Source organism: Sorex fumeus, unplaced genomic scaffold (genome assembly GCF_029834395.1).
Source record: "Sorex fumeus unplaced genomic scaffold, SorFum_2.1 ptg000024l, whole genome shotgun sequence".
In the NCBI taxonomy this organism is placed as follows: Eukaryota; Metazoa; Chordata; class Mammalia; order Eulipotyphla; family Soricidae; genus Sorex; species Sorex fumeus.
The window spans coordinates 53,456,818-53,470,332 of NW_026606081.1; the positions used below are offsets into that span (position 1 = coordinate 53,456,818).

Below are 13,515 nucleotides of genomic sequence, written 5' to 3' on the forward strand. Positions count from 1 at the left end.
CTGAGAGGGGCGGAGGAATCAAACTCGGGTCGGCCATGTTGGCTGCGTTCAAGGCAAACGCCCTACCGCTGTGCTACCACTCCAGCCCAAGGTTCAATTAAAATATATATATATATATAAAGGAGAACTGTTTAAACTAAGACAGCACAGCCCAAACACTGCCTGGGATTTCCTTACAAAAATGCTGTTTTTTAATTTTTATCGAGTCAAAGTGAGATACACAGTCACAAAGTTCTTCATGGTTGGGTTTCACTCATATGATGGATGTTCCAATACCCATTCCTTCACCAGCATCTATTTCCCACCACCAAAGTCCCCAGTTTCCCTTCTGCCCCCACCCCCCACCTGCCTCTATGAGTCACTTTTTCTCCCTCCCTCCCTCTCTCCCTACCCCTCTCTCCCTCTCTCTCTCTTTCCCTCTCTTTCTCTCCCTTTCTCCTTCTCTCCCTCTCTTTCTCTCTCCTCTCTCTCCTCCCTCTCCCTCTTTCTCTCCCCCCTCTCTATCTCTCTCCCTCTCTCTCTTTCCATCTCTCTCCCTCCCCCTCTCTCTCCCTCTCTCTTCTTCTTTGTCTCTGTCTCTCTGTCTCTCTGTCTCTGTGTCTGTCTCTCTCTCATTTCGAGTTTCACCAGCCCTACTGGTTTGGGGGCCAGTCTGGCGGAGCTGAGTTTGGGCTAAGCTGTCCCTCATCTCAGGTTCCTGCAAGAGTTTCCAGAAACCAAGAAGGGAGTGATTTGTTGCCCTGTGACAAATCAACTTGAAATTTAACCACTGGATGAAAACAAGTTGTGCTCATTTTCTCATGGCGTCCCACCTACTGTGCCCTAGAGGTGTTGGCGAATATCTTTTGGTTAAAAAAAAATGGTATCTGGTTCCTGGACCTGCTCCTATGCACACGTGTGCATTTCCTTAAAATGCAGATTTCACTGAAACTTTGTGAGTCATGCTCAGGAGCACCTCCTGGTAGCTATGAGGTACCACATCTCACGACCTCACATCACTTCTTCCCCACCCCTACCCCTGTCCCCTCTCCCCCGTCGTGTGCTGCACTAGGCAGGACTCCTGTGCCATTGGCTTGGGCAGACCACAGTCCGTACCCAACTGCCCCCTTAGCAATGGCCCGTCCAGAACCCTGATCCCAGCCCTGCTTCCCGGTGTCCAGGATGATCTCACCCCCTCTGAGGCCAGTCTCATGGGAGAGGGCCATGGAATAAGGACAGGGAATAAAGACTTCCAAAAGTCTCTCTTGCTGTGTTTATCACCTGGCCTTTAAGGATTGATGTCTGCACCCCTAGCTGGATATTCTGCAGCTGACGCATTTCTAGGATGCACTTAAATGTGTCTCAGATATTGGGGAGTTTCCTCCCAGCTGTCGACCTCCCTGGGCTTCCCCACACATGGTCTGTCTCACCTTAGGGCATCTTCAGACTAAGTTAGCTGGTTTCTGAGTGGGGTGGGAGGCGGGAACCAAGGCAAATGGTAACCATGGTCTTTCTTAAGCTGTCTTGAAAAATTCACGATTTGGTCTCATTCTAACTAGAGGTGAGGACTTGTCTTTAGCCTGCATCCAAGAGTCAGGGTTGAAGATGGTCATGACGCTTAGGTGGAGGCCCAAGGACCCACCCAGATGCTCCTCATATGTGAGGGGTGCAGTGCAGAGATTGAGCCCTCCTGGCCACCGGACTCAACCCCCAGCTGACTGGGGCAGTATTCCTGACCCCTGACCCCTTGCTTCTTCCTGCCAATGGATGAATGACCCAGGGAATGTGTCACATGGTGTCTGTATGACGCTCAGTGCTCTCCGATGGGCCAACCACAGACACACAAAAAGTTTTGGGGATCACATTATCTATTGCAAATGCTCATTAGCCAGATTTGCCCAGTGGCTATTTTAGCACAGCAGCATATGCAAAACTCTGCAGGCATTGAGATGAGATAGCTCCACCTGAGTTTGTTCCGTTTTAGATAGAAATGCATTTGCTTTCTTTAAGAGTGTCCTCATTCTTCAACCCCGCCATCCCAAACCTTGGGTAATTTGCTCACCTGCTAAAATTATTTTCATGACAAACTTTTCTTGATCAACCGGTCCTGCAAAGAGCTATTTTAAGCATTCCACATTGTATTTCTTTCCACTTGAAAACATCATCATTTCTTTGGTGGCATTAAAATATCATCGCTTCTTTGGTGGCATTAAACTCTGATATTCAAATGAAAGATGCTGATTATTTCATTATGCAGAAAAGAACACAAAATCTAGTGTATTGCATGAAACATAATTTATGTAAAAACATGCAGACAATCGCATTCAAGTATTTGATGTAAGTAATGAGAGAATCAAACAATAGGCAATTTTTATTAAACTGAGATTTAGTTGATTTGTCTTATGAATGAAGCTGCTCAAGCAAATTAGATTGTGAGCCAAAAAAAAAAAAGAGGGTAAAATCGGCAGATGGAAATTTCAAAAGCTTGGCACTATCGGGATTAAGGAATAAACTTTAATGTGACTATTCTACCAGTGTATCCACACAGGAAAGATTTGGCAAGGCTGGGGCTTGCATTAGTGATGCCTTACAGGAATCTCCTTTTAAGTAACTATGAAATTAGTGGTGATGTATTATCCACATCCAGTATTTATCGAGCATTTTGTATTTTTCTCCTAAAATGACTGCAGGGTCTAAAGATTGATCAGAGAGGGAGCTGTTAACTGATTCCCCCTAACTCAGAATGTGAGGGTGAGCTGTGCCTAGGGGGGCTGTGGTACCAGGTAGAAAGTGACCAGTAGGGTGAAGCCTCCGTGACCCGCTGCAGCCTTGCAGAGAAAACGTGTGCCGGGAGGGGCAGGTGTGTCCTTCAGCAGGATAAGCGGGGAAAGCTACATCTGTCCTCATCAGCACACTGTGCCGGTGGACAAGCTCCTAAGTGAGCTCTCTCACTCTCCAACAGGGTCATCAGGGCACGTGCCTGGGGAGAACAGCTGAGCGGGCCCGGAAGGTGCATCCAACCCACAGCTGTGCAGATTCCAGCCAGGGTCACAGCTGGAGGGAGCCCCTGGGCAGCATGAATGGGTATGGAGGCCTGATTCTGTGCACAGTCCGGGGAGGGGGGTGCTTTCAGGTGAGGAGAGAAGGTGGGAGGGGTCCTTGCCCGGTGCAGGTGGTCCTCGACAGGGAGCTGGCTGACTGGGCTGCAGAACATCCTTTGCTGGCAGAAACGTGGTTTCCATCCCCAGAGCTGCACGGTCCAGAGCTACTCTGGGTGCAACTGTGAAAAGCTGACTCTAGTCCCAGAGTCTTGGGAGCAGGCTGGGACAGCGACAGACAGGAGCCTACTGGAGCGACCAGGAGCTAGAGGGCTGGCTCAGGCTACGGGTGCATTTTCTAAGGCAGAACCCGGGCAGTGCTGCATCTCTCCAGGGTGGGCTGATGTCACAGAGGACTGTGACATTCCCAAACAGAAGCACGTTGAAACCAGCTTCCCCAATCACCTCTGCCTGGAGAGCATCCCCCGGGGGAAACAATAAACAAACTCTGAGAACTTGCTTCTTCGTGGATTCCCGCTCGATTTTCCCTCCTTGTCGCAAGTCTCTCTCATGGAAAATCTGTGTTTGCCGAAACCGGAGTAGAAGCCACTGGGCTGGGACTTGGCTTATGGCTCTACTCCTTTCCTGCTCTCCTTGGCAGGATGTGGAGGCCCGAGCTCTCTGCAGCTTTTCTGATCAGTGTCCTTAGGATGTGGAGGAGCCAGAGAATCCCCAACAAGAGCTGCTGTGTCTGAACATTTTTAATTTAAAGTATAGAGAAACCTTATTTCTCTGAGGTCGCACTTGAATTCTACTTATCATCTATTGTCTGTGTATGCTGAGCTGCATGAATGGAGGTAGAGTTTTTCTTTTTGTATAATTGAAATGCAAATTGCAGAGAGACAAGCCAAGGCAAAAGAATGGTTCGAGAAAAAAAATTAAAAAGCAGCCGAGATAGCATCTAAAGCAGAGATGAGCTGATACAGAAGGGCCAAGCTCCTTTGCTCTCATCCACAGGGGCTGGTGGGAACTTCAACAAGAGCCTTTTCTGCAGGATGAAGTGTTGCTGGGGTAGATTCTCCATGCTTGATCCGGCTGCGAGTACAGGCATAGTGGCCTTTGAATATTCAAATCATTATTCTCCCATTCATTCTTCATGTAGGCGCTAACCTATTGGCATGCATTACATTATTGGGGAAAACAGCCTCATAGGCAAACCCCTATTATAGTTTATATTCTAATAAGGGGACAGGGAGACTCGTAAAAACACAAGTAAATTGCTTCGTATGCTAAATAGCGGTAGAAATAAATCAAGGAAGCTGGATAGAAAGTGCTGAGGGGGGGGGGAGGCCATTTGCCTGTTGGAAGGCTTGTGTGGAAGGGCTTGTGCTGTGGTCCTGACGAGGACATAGGCACAAGCAGAACTCGAGGCAGGAGCTTGCTGGTGATGCCCAAGAACCTCAGGGAGTCCAGAAACAGACCCAGAGAGAGAGAAGAGTCAGGTGGGAAGTTAGGGTGCCCAGATGGGAGGAAGCATTAGGCTGTTGGGTGGACATAGGTTTTTCACTCCCACTGAGGGCGCATTACAGGGCTTAGCAGAGAACTTCTGGAGGGGTCTTACGTTTATGGAGATTTCTCCAGGACTTGACTGAGAACAGTAGTTTGGGCAAAAGCAGTTGTGTTTGTTGGGCGTGTACTGTCCTTTCTACGTGAGAGAAAATGGACCAGTGTCTGAGGTGGCATTGATCCCTCTAGTGGCTTGTGGTACATCCTTCGGGAGGCGACAGGGAAGTTTGCTAAAAGATGATAATGGAGCCTGATGCCCATGACTCGGGGCTTTGCCCTGAGCCCCCAGAAGCCCATGGCTGTGTGTTGTTTAAGTGGGTGGGAGAAGAGGCAGAGGAGATGGTTTTCAGGAAGTCAGTGGGTATCTGCCAAGTCTCTGGTTCCATTAAGTATCTGATTGTAGGGTCAAGTTCAGCGGACTCTCTCAGAGAAGTCTTGATCAGACACATGTGAAATCTTAGGATTTGAGAACTGTGCAGAAACGTAGCCCTGAATCCGCACCAGCTCACAAGGGAAGAGAAGACCAAGAACAGAGGCAGGTGTGAGCTCCATGCAGGAGTTGGGACGAGAAGAAGCAGCCGTAGGAAGAGGGCAGGATGCTTATGAGTTGGGGTGGGCAGCCCACTGCAGAAGCACCTGTGTTGGGCCAGGATGAGAACTGGCCCTGAGGGGCGTCACTGGATGGGAGTCTGGAGTCCCACCCCTGAGTGGAGCCTCTGCAGAGAGGGAAGCAGCTGAACTTCACAAGGAAGGAGGAAGGGAGAGGGTAGGCGGGCTTCCTCAGAGGGAAGACGAGAAATAGAACTCGCATGGAAGGAAAAATAGCTCGAAAGAGTATTTTCGCTTCCTAGCTTTTTGTTCGTGTGTCATCCTTGTGCAGGGGTCATGCTAATCTTCTCTGTATCGTTCCAATTTTAGTATATCGGCTGGAGCGATAGCACAGCGTTTGCCTTACACACGGCTGACCTGGGTACGATTCCTCCGTCCCTCTCAGAGAGCCCGGCAAGCTATTAAGAGTATCCCGCCCACACGGCAGAGCCTGACAAGCTCCCCATGGCGTATTCGACATGCCAAAAACAGTAACACAGTAACACAAGTCTCGCAATGGAGATGTTACTGGTGCCCGCTCCAGCAAATCAATGAACAACAGGACAACAGTGCTACAGTGACAGTGCTACAGCTTTTGGTTGTGAAATGGGCTAAATGGCCATATTTTTAGAGTGGGGAGAATGAGGCACAGAGCGTGTGCTCTCTGACGCAGAGCTGTGGTTCTCTGCAAAGTTGCTTTTCCCTGGGTCCGTGGAGGCCTCGTTCCAAACCGATACGTCATTAAAGTCCTTCTTTGGGCAGAACAGTGCCAGGCCACACTCAGTGGTACTTGGTTGCTACTCCGATTTCTGTGCTTGGGCATCACACCCGTGATGCTCGGGGAACTGGGCAGCGCTGGGGGTTGAAGCTGGACCTTCTGGTGACAAAGCTGCCCCTTGGCACACGGAGTTCCTCTCTCCCCTTCAGGGCACCCTTTTGGTGGAAACTTGGGGCATCATGCTTCAGAGTATGGGCAACACAAACAGACAGTGGCAGGAGAATGTAGACGGCCATCCTGTCCAGCGCTTCTGGTCAGTGCTGGGGGTACTGATGGCCGGCGTCTAACCAAATCCTCACTGCCCATGTCCGCAGCAGCCCCCCACAGGCGCGCAGTCTCTGCTCTCACACCCCCTGGTCCTTCCCTTCCTGCAGCCTACAAACTTGCGCACTTGCTCCTGATTTCCGCAGGAGACAGAATTTTATAGGAATCTGTTTCCTACGTGGCTCTTGGAAATCTTATTGGGCCTCCTTTGCTTTTTGCTTGCTAGCGTTCAACAGGGGCCAGCCTGGGAGGGGTCAGCCTGGCATTCCAGGACCAGCCCTTGTTGCCGGAATACGAAGTGCCCGTGTGCCCATGTGCCCTGCCCTGAGCTACATCTGCCGGAGCTTCCTCTCCAGGCTGAGCATTTTGGACATCTCCACCTTCTGCCTTTCCTGAACAGACCCCTGGCCCCTCTTGCCTGGGCAGGGGAGGGAGGCGGGTAGGGGCGGCTGGAGGAAAGTTTAAGTAGTTTCTGCTGAAATGGGAGAATTTCCCAAGCCTTACCCAAGATGTCCAGACCTCTCTCTTAAGGGGAAGGCTCTTGGTTCATCTTTATTCGCTGAACTGGGAGACACCTTTTGTATGCCACCAATTTCACTTTTCACTTGTTAATATCTTGTGACTTTTCGTGACAAAAAGCCAGACAACATTTGCAGATGAAAAGATGAGAAAAATGAAACATAAAATCCCCTTGTAATGTAAACCCGTTGAACTTTGCTGAGTTTTATTTAGCAAACTCGAGTGTTGAAAGACATGCTGTGTTTAATTGTAAGATGTTTTCTTAGATGAATAGTGATAAAGTAACAATTAAAAAAGACACATGGAATTCCACAATGAAATTTACTCAAAGGCTTGGAAACTAATGATGATTTCTTCACTGTCTTAGTTTATTTAGATTCACTTAACCATGTATCACTTTAGTGCTTAAATGTTGTCTTAATGCTTTCCTTTTCATCAAGGTTGACATTAAAGAAAATTGCTTAGTTGAGCAAAGTCTCATGCAGATATCTAATGGATTGTCAGAATCCAGATACAACCATAAAGAAGTTATTTTCGAAGGGTTGCCGCATGCGATAGTTACTGAATATTTGAATGAAGGGGAGTTAGACTGATCAAGTCCAACTGAGAGAATCGTTTCAACGGTCTTTGAAATAGTCTTAATGATTAAAGTCTGCAAAAATAGAGAGTGCTGCAATATCTCCTTATAAACTGATAAAAACCAACAAAACTCTCTTTGACTCAACTCAAAAATGTCTAAAGTTATGACTTAAGGTCATCAGTGATGGTGGTCCTAATTTCAGAGTTGGGGTAATGATGTCCATGTGGTTAGCATTTAGGGGACCCAGTGTTTGTAGCTAAGCCATCACCGTTTTCATGCTGTTGTTCCATTTGGGAGGGCCCTGTGCAGCTCTTGTGGGTTTCACTTCAGGTGGGTGTGACAAGGTTCCACAGACCAGGCTTGGTGGATGCAGCTTCCCCGTGACTCCAGGGTCATGCTTCCTAGCTCTAGCTTCTCCTTGACTTTGACCTCGGTCACTCATGACCTTGAGCTCACTGGCTCACTGGCTTTCAGTTTCCATTTCCTCTGGTGAAATTTTAGGAGGAAGGACAAGGTGACCTCCAAGAAGCCTCCAATCCTCTCACAAAAACTATTTCACAGCCGAGAGACCCGAATGTAGGTCCTCAAACTGTCACTCGTCAACGCTGGCCCCTGGACAGTTATATAACGTTCCAAGAGCTGTTGGCAGCTTCCCCTTAGGGGGTGTGACTGGCATGAAGTGAGGTGTGTGGGCGCCCAGAGCTGGCACTCAGCCCTGCATCCATCTTACCTTGCCAGTCCCAAAGGCTGCATTCCACGTCCTCAGTACTTTCCTCAGGAACCCCGCTTCCAACGGGACTGGGATTTTGGGCAAACAGGGATGAAAGAGAAGAAAGAGGAATGTGTTCTTAGGAATGACAGATGCTTCAGGCTTTTTGATATCTGCACAGATGGGTCTATCCTGCCTGACAAATACACCCAGTGCCGTGGCTGGAGGCAAGGCTCATACATACCGTTTCCTCAACACAAAACAGGCAACATTTTAAACGAGACATTGTAGGAAGCGGGGCGGCTCTGTTCTCTTCTGCCAAGGAGACTGCACAGCGCCACGCATCCAGACAGTGGATACTTGCATCTGAGGAAGGCTGCTGACTGGATTCAGCACCACCCTGGAGGGGAGGAGGGTGGGCTCCACACTGCCTGGGCGTGCAGGAGGGGCACACCTGGGGCCACTGTAGTGTGAAAGGTAGCTTTGCCCTGGTGCAGGGTGAGAACGTGGCATCTAGTGCCCACACATGCCACTGGGAGAGCCCAGCACCTCGCCCCGGCTGGCCATCCTGCATCCTCAGGGAGACACATCTGACTTTTCACTTGCCTCCTCTTTCTCATCCTAAGCCTCTTCTCTCGGACTGTGACCACCTTCTGTATGTAAGTTCACTTACCAGGGCCCCACCTCTCCAAGACCGTCTCTGCTGGTCTTCCCAGCAGGGTTTTGGCCCCTCTGTTGTTTGCAGACAGACGTTTCCTCTACCCACGACTGGGGAAATATTGCTGCTGTTTGTGCTGAAGTGGATGTCAGGAACCCTGGACTCGATTTGACGCAACAGACTTTTACAAATTCTTGACTTATAGTTTTTTTTTAATTTCCTCCTTTTTTTTTTTTTTTGCTTTTTTGGGTCACATGCAGCAATACACAGGGGTTACTCCTGGCTCTGCACTCAGGAATTACTCCTGGCAGTGCTCAGAGGACCATATGGGATACTGGGAATTGAACCCAGGTCAGCTGCATGCAAGGAAAATGCCCTACCTGCTGAGCTATCGCTCTAGCCCCTTGACTTATAGTTTTAAGAAAATCACAGTCTTTAAGTTTTAAAACTTCGAAATATCAAATGTGATGAAACATCTGTTTGTGAAAGTGACCTACGGGTCACTGCATGTCCAATGCACAGCAGGACCCCATAGCAGGGCAGCGGGGGGCAGAGATGGGAGCTGGGACAGGCACAGCCTCTACTGGCTGCTTTGGGTGTGGCTCCTGAGTCCAGCTTTACCCAAGGAGGTGTCAGGTCTGACCCAGCCTCATGAACCAGCTTCACAGTGGGTGTCGTGCTGGGGACCACACTGAGTGGCTCTCCACTGAGGCAAGTTGCCAGGATCAAATCCAGCCTCATAAACTGGTTTGACTTTAGTGCCGGTGCCAAACCTATCACCCACCTGAGATCCCTACGGGTACCCCAGTGCTGGGCTCTCCAAGAGAGGATTCGGGCACCTCAGACGCAGTGGTTCCAAGCCCTAATGGCTGCAATGTCCCCATGACACAAGCCCCCATGGCCACCACCTTCAGGAGCCGGGCAGATGGGCAGGTGCCTCCTGGGCACACCAGATCCTCACATGCTCCCTGGGGAGAAAAGCCCAGTTCCCGAAGAGCCCACGAGCCACTGCTGGACAGTCCAGCTGGACCCTCTCGGGCCTCTTATGAGCCCCAGATGGAGCTGGACCTTGCAGCAGTATCTCAGACCCTGCACTGGCCTGGTGCATCCCTAACCTGCCCACAGACCAGGGCACACAGACGCAGAGAGGAGGCTGTATGCTGAGAGCCCATGCCCATCCTTTCACGGGGGCTCATGGGAATGTCCAGGCTTCTTGCCCCGAGCACTGCAAAGTGACCACCCCAAGGCAGGGTGGAGCCTGTGCTTGCTGTACCCCCAGCGCTGTCCAGGCCCTCACTTGGTGATCCCTGGGCAGTTAGTGTGACCCCACATCGTGCCCTGGCCTGTACCTGAGGTCCCACTGGGCAGAGGGGAGCAGAGCCCATGAGGACGGTAAAGGGGCCGTCATCCAAACCAGCAGTTTTCTGCTAGATGAGAAGCCTTGGAGTCAAAGCTTCTGCGTTCCAGATCCCCCATGCCCACCTGGGGTTCTAGTTGCAGACACAGTTGGGGTTGGGGCAGGTGATGCCACACTCTGATAAACCTTGGCACCCAGTTCCAATTTTGTTTCTGCAGGAATCCCTGGAGGTTTTGGGGGGAACCGGGCCACTGGATTCTGCCTTCATTAAGTGTCTGATCACAGTTCCTGGCTGGCGGCCCAGGTAGTCCCTTCCTGCAGAGACTGCAGGTGCCCAGCTCTGCCCACCGTGGGTGCTGGGTGCTGGCCACCCAGGAAGTTTCTCTGAAGGGGCCACCTGGAAGTGGACATGGGGTTTGCGCCATGCCTCCACAAGGGAAGTGCCTTCGTGTGTGTGTGTGTGTGTGTGTGTGTGTGTGTGTGTGTGTGTGTGTGTGTGTGTGAAGCCCTGCGGCCACCCGGAGCAAGGAGGACCATCTCCTTGTGGGCCAAGTCCCTGGTCACAAGGTTCCACCCAGGATATGTCTCTTCTTCCTTCGTTGGCTTGCTGGTGGTTCCTGGAAGGCTGTCAAAAGTCAGAAATTGAACCTGGATCTTCTGCATGCGAAGGGCGTGTTCCAGCCTGCCACACTCTCTCTCCTTTTGGCCCTGAGACTCAGTATTTGGGGAAGCTGAGGGGACTTGGTGTCACATTGGTGGTGCTTGGGGCTTAGTCCTGCCTCTGTACTCACGGGCCATCCTGGCAGTGCTCAGGGGACCATACAAGGTGCTGGAGATGGAGCTAGGGTTGATGCTTTAACCCCTGGACCATCTCTCTGGATCCCATGGCTTCTGACTGTCTATGATCTCCATGTGCTTGTCCCAACTAAGCTGCTCACGAGATCATGTCCTTCAGAGATGAGTGTTGGCTGGTGGGAGTGAGCCCAGGGACAGCAGGGATTGGGAGGCAGTCAGGGCCATTGGTATGGCAGGTATCTGGGGGCCAGGAGGCCGGTCCCACCAGGGTGCAGTGGAGAGGACAGAGCAGTCCCATGTGGCAGGAATTGCATCAGGGTCTCCTGCTCTGGCCCTTTTCTCATGTCCAAGTGAGATTGCTCTCCCTCCCCCTGAAATCCTCCTGCTTGCACAGACCTTTGAACGCTGCCACCCAGGGCTGCTCTTGTGCTCCTGTGCACAGTGCTCCCCCCAGGAGGGAACGAAACTTCATCCCCCGAAGCCTGTCCCCGACCTCTTCCCAAGCTCAGGTGGCTGTTGGGAACTCAGAGCAGTAACAGAACCCCTGGCAGTGGGTCATCTGCCGCAAGGGTGGATCCAGGCCGGCTTAAACGGCGATTGTTATGTTTTTGATGCACGAGACACTGAGTCAGTGGTCAGTCAGACGAATCGCCAAAGGTCAGCTGCCTCCTGCTGAACCCTGGCCAGCAGTCTGCGAGCCCAGCTCAGTCCTGAGTGTCTCTGGCCTCAGTCAATATGCAGACAAACTGCATCAGTGGGAGCTCTTGGCAGAAGGGCAGCACCAGGTGGACGAGTGCCCTCTCTCACACAGCCCACCCAAACTGAGTGTCCCATCATTTGTTGACACGTGGCTCTCTCAGTGGTGGGAGATGGAATCTCGTGTCATCTTGGTGTGAGTTTCCCTCCTGCTGCGCGATGCTGAACATTGTTCTCTGAGCCTGTAGGTCATCTCCCAGTCTTCCCCAGAGAAGTCCCTGTGCAGTTCACCGCATTTTGGATGAGGTTTCTGATTTTTTTGTTGTTGTTGCTGATCTCTGTGAGTACTTTATATATCCTGGATGTCAGCCCTTTATCTGATGCATCCACTGCAAATATTTTCCTCCTTTCAGTTAGCAGCCCTTTAGTTTTAGCCCATGCTTCTTACACCAAGCAGAAACTCTTTAACCTGCTGTATTTTTAATTCTGTTGCCTTTGCAAGTGGTCCTGTACCACGGAGATGCCTTAGAACCCCTTTGCCCATTCAAACAGTTGAGTGACATCTCCTCTCTCCTGAGCTTTTGGGGCCCTTGGTGCTTCAGTTCTAACTGCGAGCATTTGCTTTCACCTCTTGACATTAAGCGAGAGATGGGCACATTCTGGTGTGCGTGGACCAGGATAGGGGTGGGCAATCAGGGACTCCGGACTTGAGCTGTCCCCTGAAAGCAAAGACTGCGTGGAAGCAGCCTGGTTAACTGACCCACAGAGCCAAGATGCTTCCCTGCCTCCTCCTCCAGATGGTGATTTGTCTGGGAGATCACGAGCCTTGGCATCCTTGAACATAGTTCCACTCACTAGCTTGTGAATTTAGCAGATAACAAGATGGATCAACGTTGGAAGAATAAAGAGAAACCAGCTTCTGTCTTGGCGGTCTGCGAAATATTGACCTGCAGCAAGTTAGCAAGATCTGCTGGGCCTGCGGTCTCTGGCATTAGCTTGCAGAGGAAAACTGCAGCTCATGGAGAAGAATCCAGGATGACTGAGGCCGTGGACCCTCGGGGGCCTGAAACATTGCTTTTATCAGAATAAAAACCCAGTCTCGTCAGTAACTCCAAGCGTCATCGTGACATGACTAATTATCGAAAGATAATTAATTTAATGTAGTAATTATCTGGACTCATTAGTGTGGGGCTTGTTGCTATCTTTTATGTGTGGTTACCTGCGTGGCTCTCTGCTAACAAACACTCTCTTGGTTCTCGAGGGCTGCTGCATACCAGCGCTATTTTTATTTCCTGCACTATAAATCTCGGGGCCATTTCAGTGGAGAAAAGTTTAATGTCCTAATTTATAAGTGAATTAGCACCTTGCTGTTATTTTGGGGAGTGCACCAAATACCACGCTCTGAAAAGCCCCGGGTCCCTTTTATGTGCCCCTTGTCAGGCAGGAGTTGTCTGCCTCTAAATGGAGCTTCTAATCATGACAGATGCCGCGTGATATTTCAGGGAAGCGGGCGAAAGGAGTCTCTGGCAGGTACTGGCAGAGCCCGGGCTGAGGGGCTGTGCAGGTTTTAATTGGAGAGTCATAAACACAGAGCTGCTCACTCACGTCCCGAAGCCTGGGGTTTGGAGGGCTCAGAGAGCTGCATGGAGGGGTTGAAGCAGCTGAGACATCGGGGGTGGGGGACAGTGAATGGCAGAACCATGCCAGGCCGCTCCCCAGGCCGAGCCTGCCTCTCTCTCTCTCTCTCTCTCTCTCTCTGTCTGTCTCTGACCTTGCAGACCCTCCTGTCTCTCTTGGCTCTTGGTTTCCAGGATGTGTGTGTGTCCTAAGAGGTTCTTCATCACACATGGGCCTCTGCTTCTTTCTCGGCTTTGCTCAGTGGAGTCCAGGTGGATTTGCACCTGACCACTGTGACTCACGGGCTGGGGTCACTGGGCTGTGCGTCCCCCTCTGCAGTGGTGTTTCTGTGTCCTTCTATACACAGAGCA

General features: G+C 50.8%; 1 protein-coding gene and 1 non-coding gene across 2 annotated transcripts in view; one reads left to right on the forward strand and one right to left on the reverse strand.

Annotated features, from left to right (window-relative positions):
* The window catches only part of CSMD1 (CUB and Sushi multiple domains 1), a 968,167-nt gene that overhangs the window by 515,569 nt on the left and 439,083 nt on the right, over positions 1 to 13,515 (forward strand). The window lies entirely within an intron of this gene.
* LOC130023866 (U6 spliceosomal RNA) lies at positions 5,413 to 5,519 on the reverse strand. Its single transcript, XR_008792528.1, has one exon. It is a non-coding gene; the product is annotated as a U6 spliceosomal RNA (small nuclear RNA).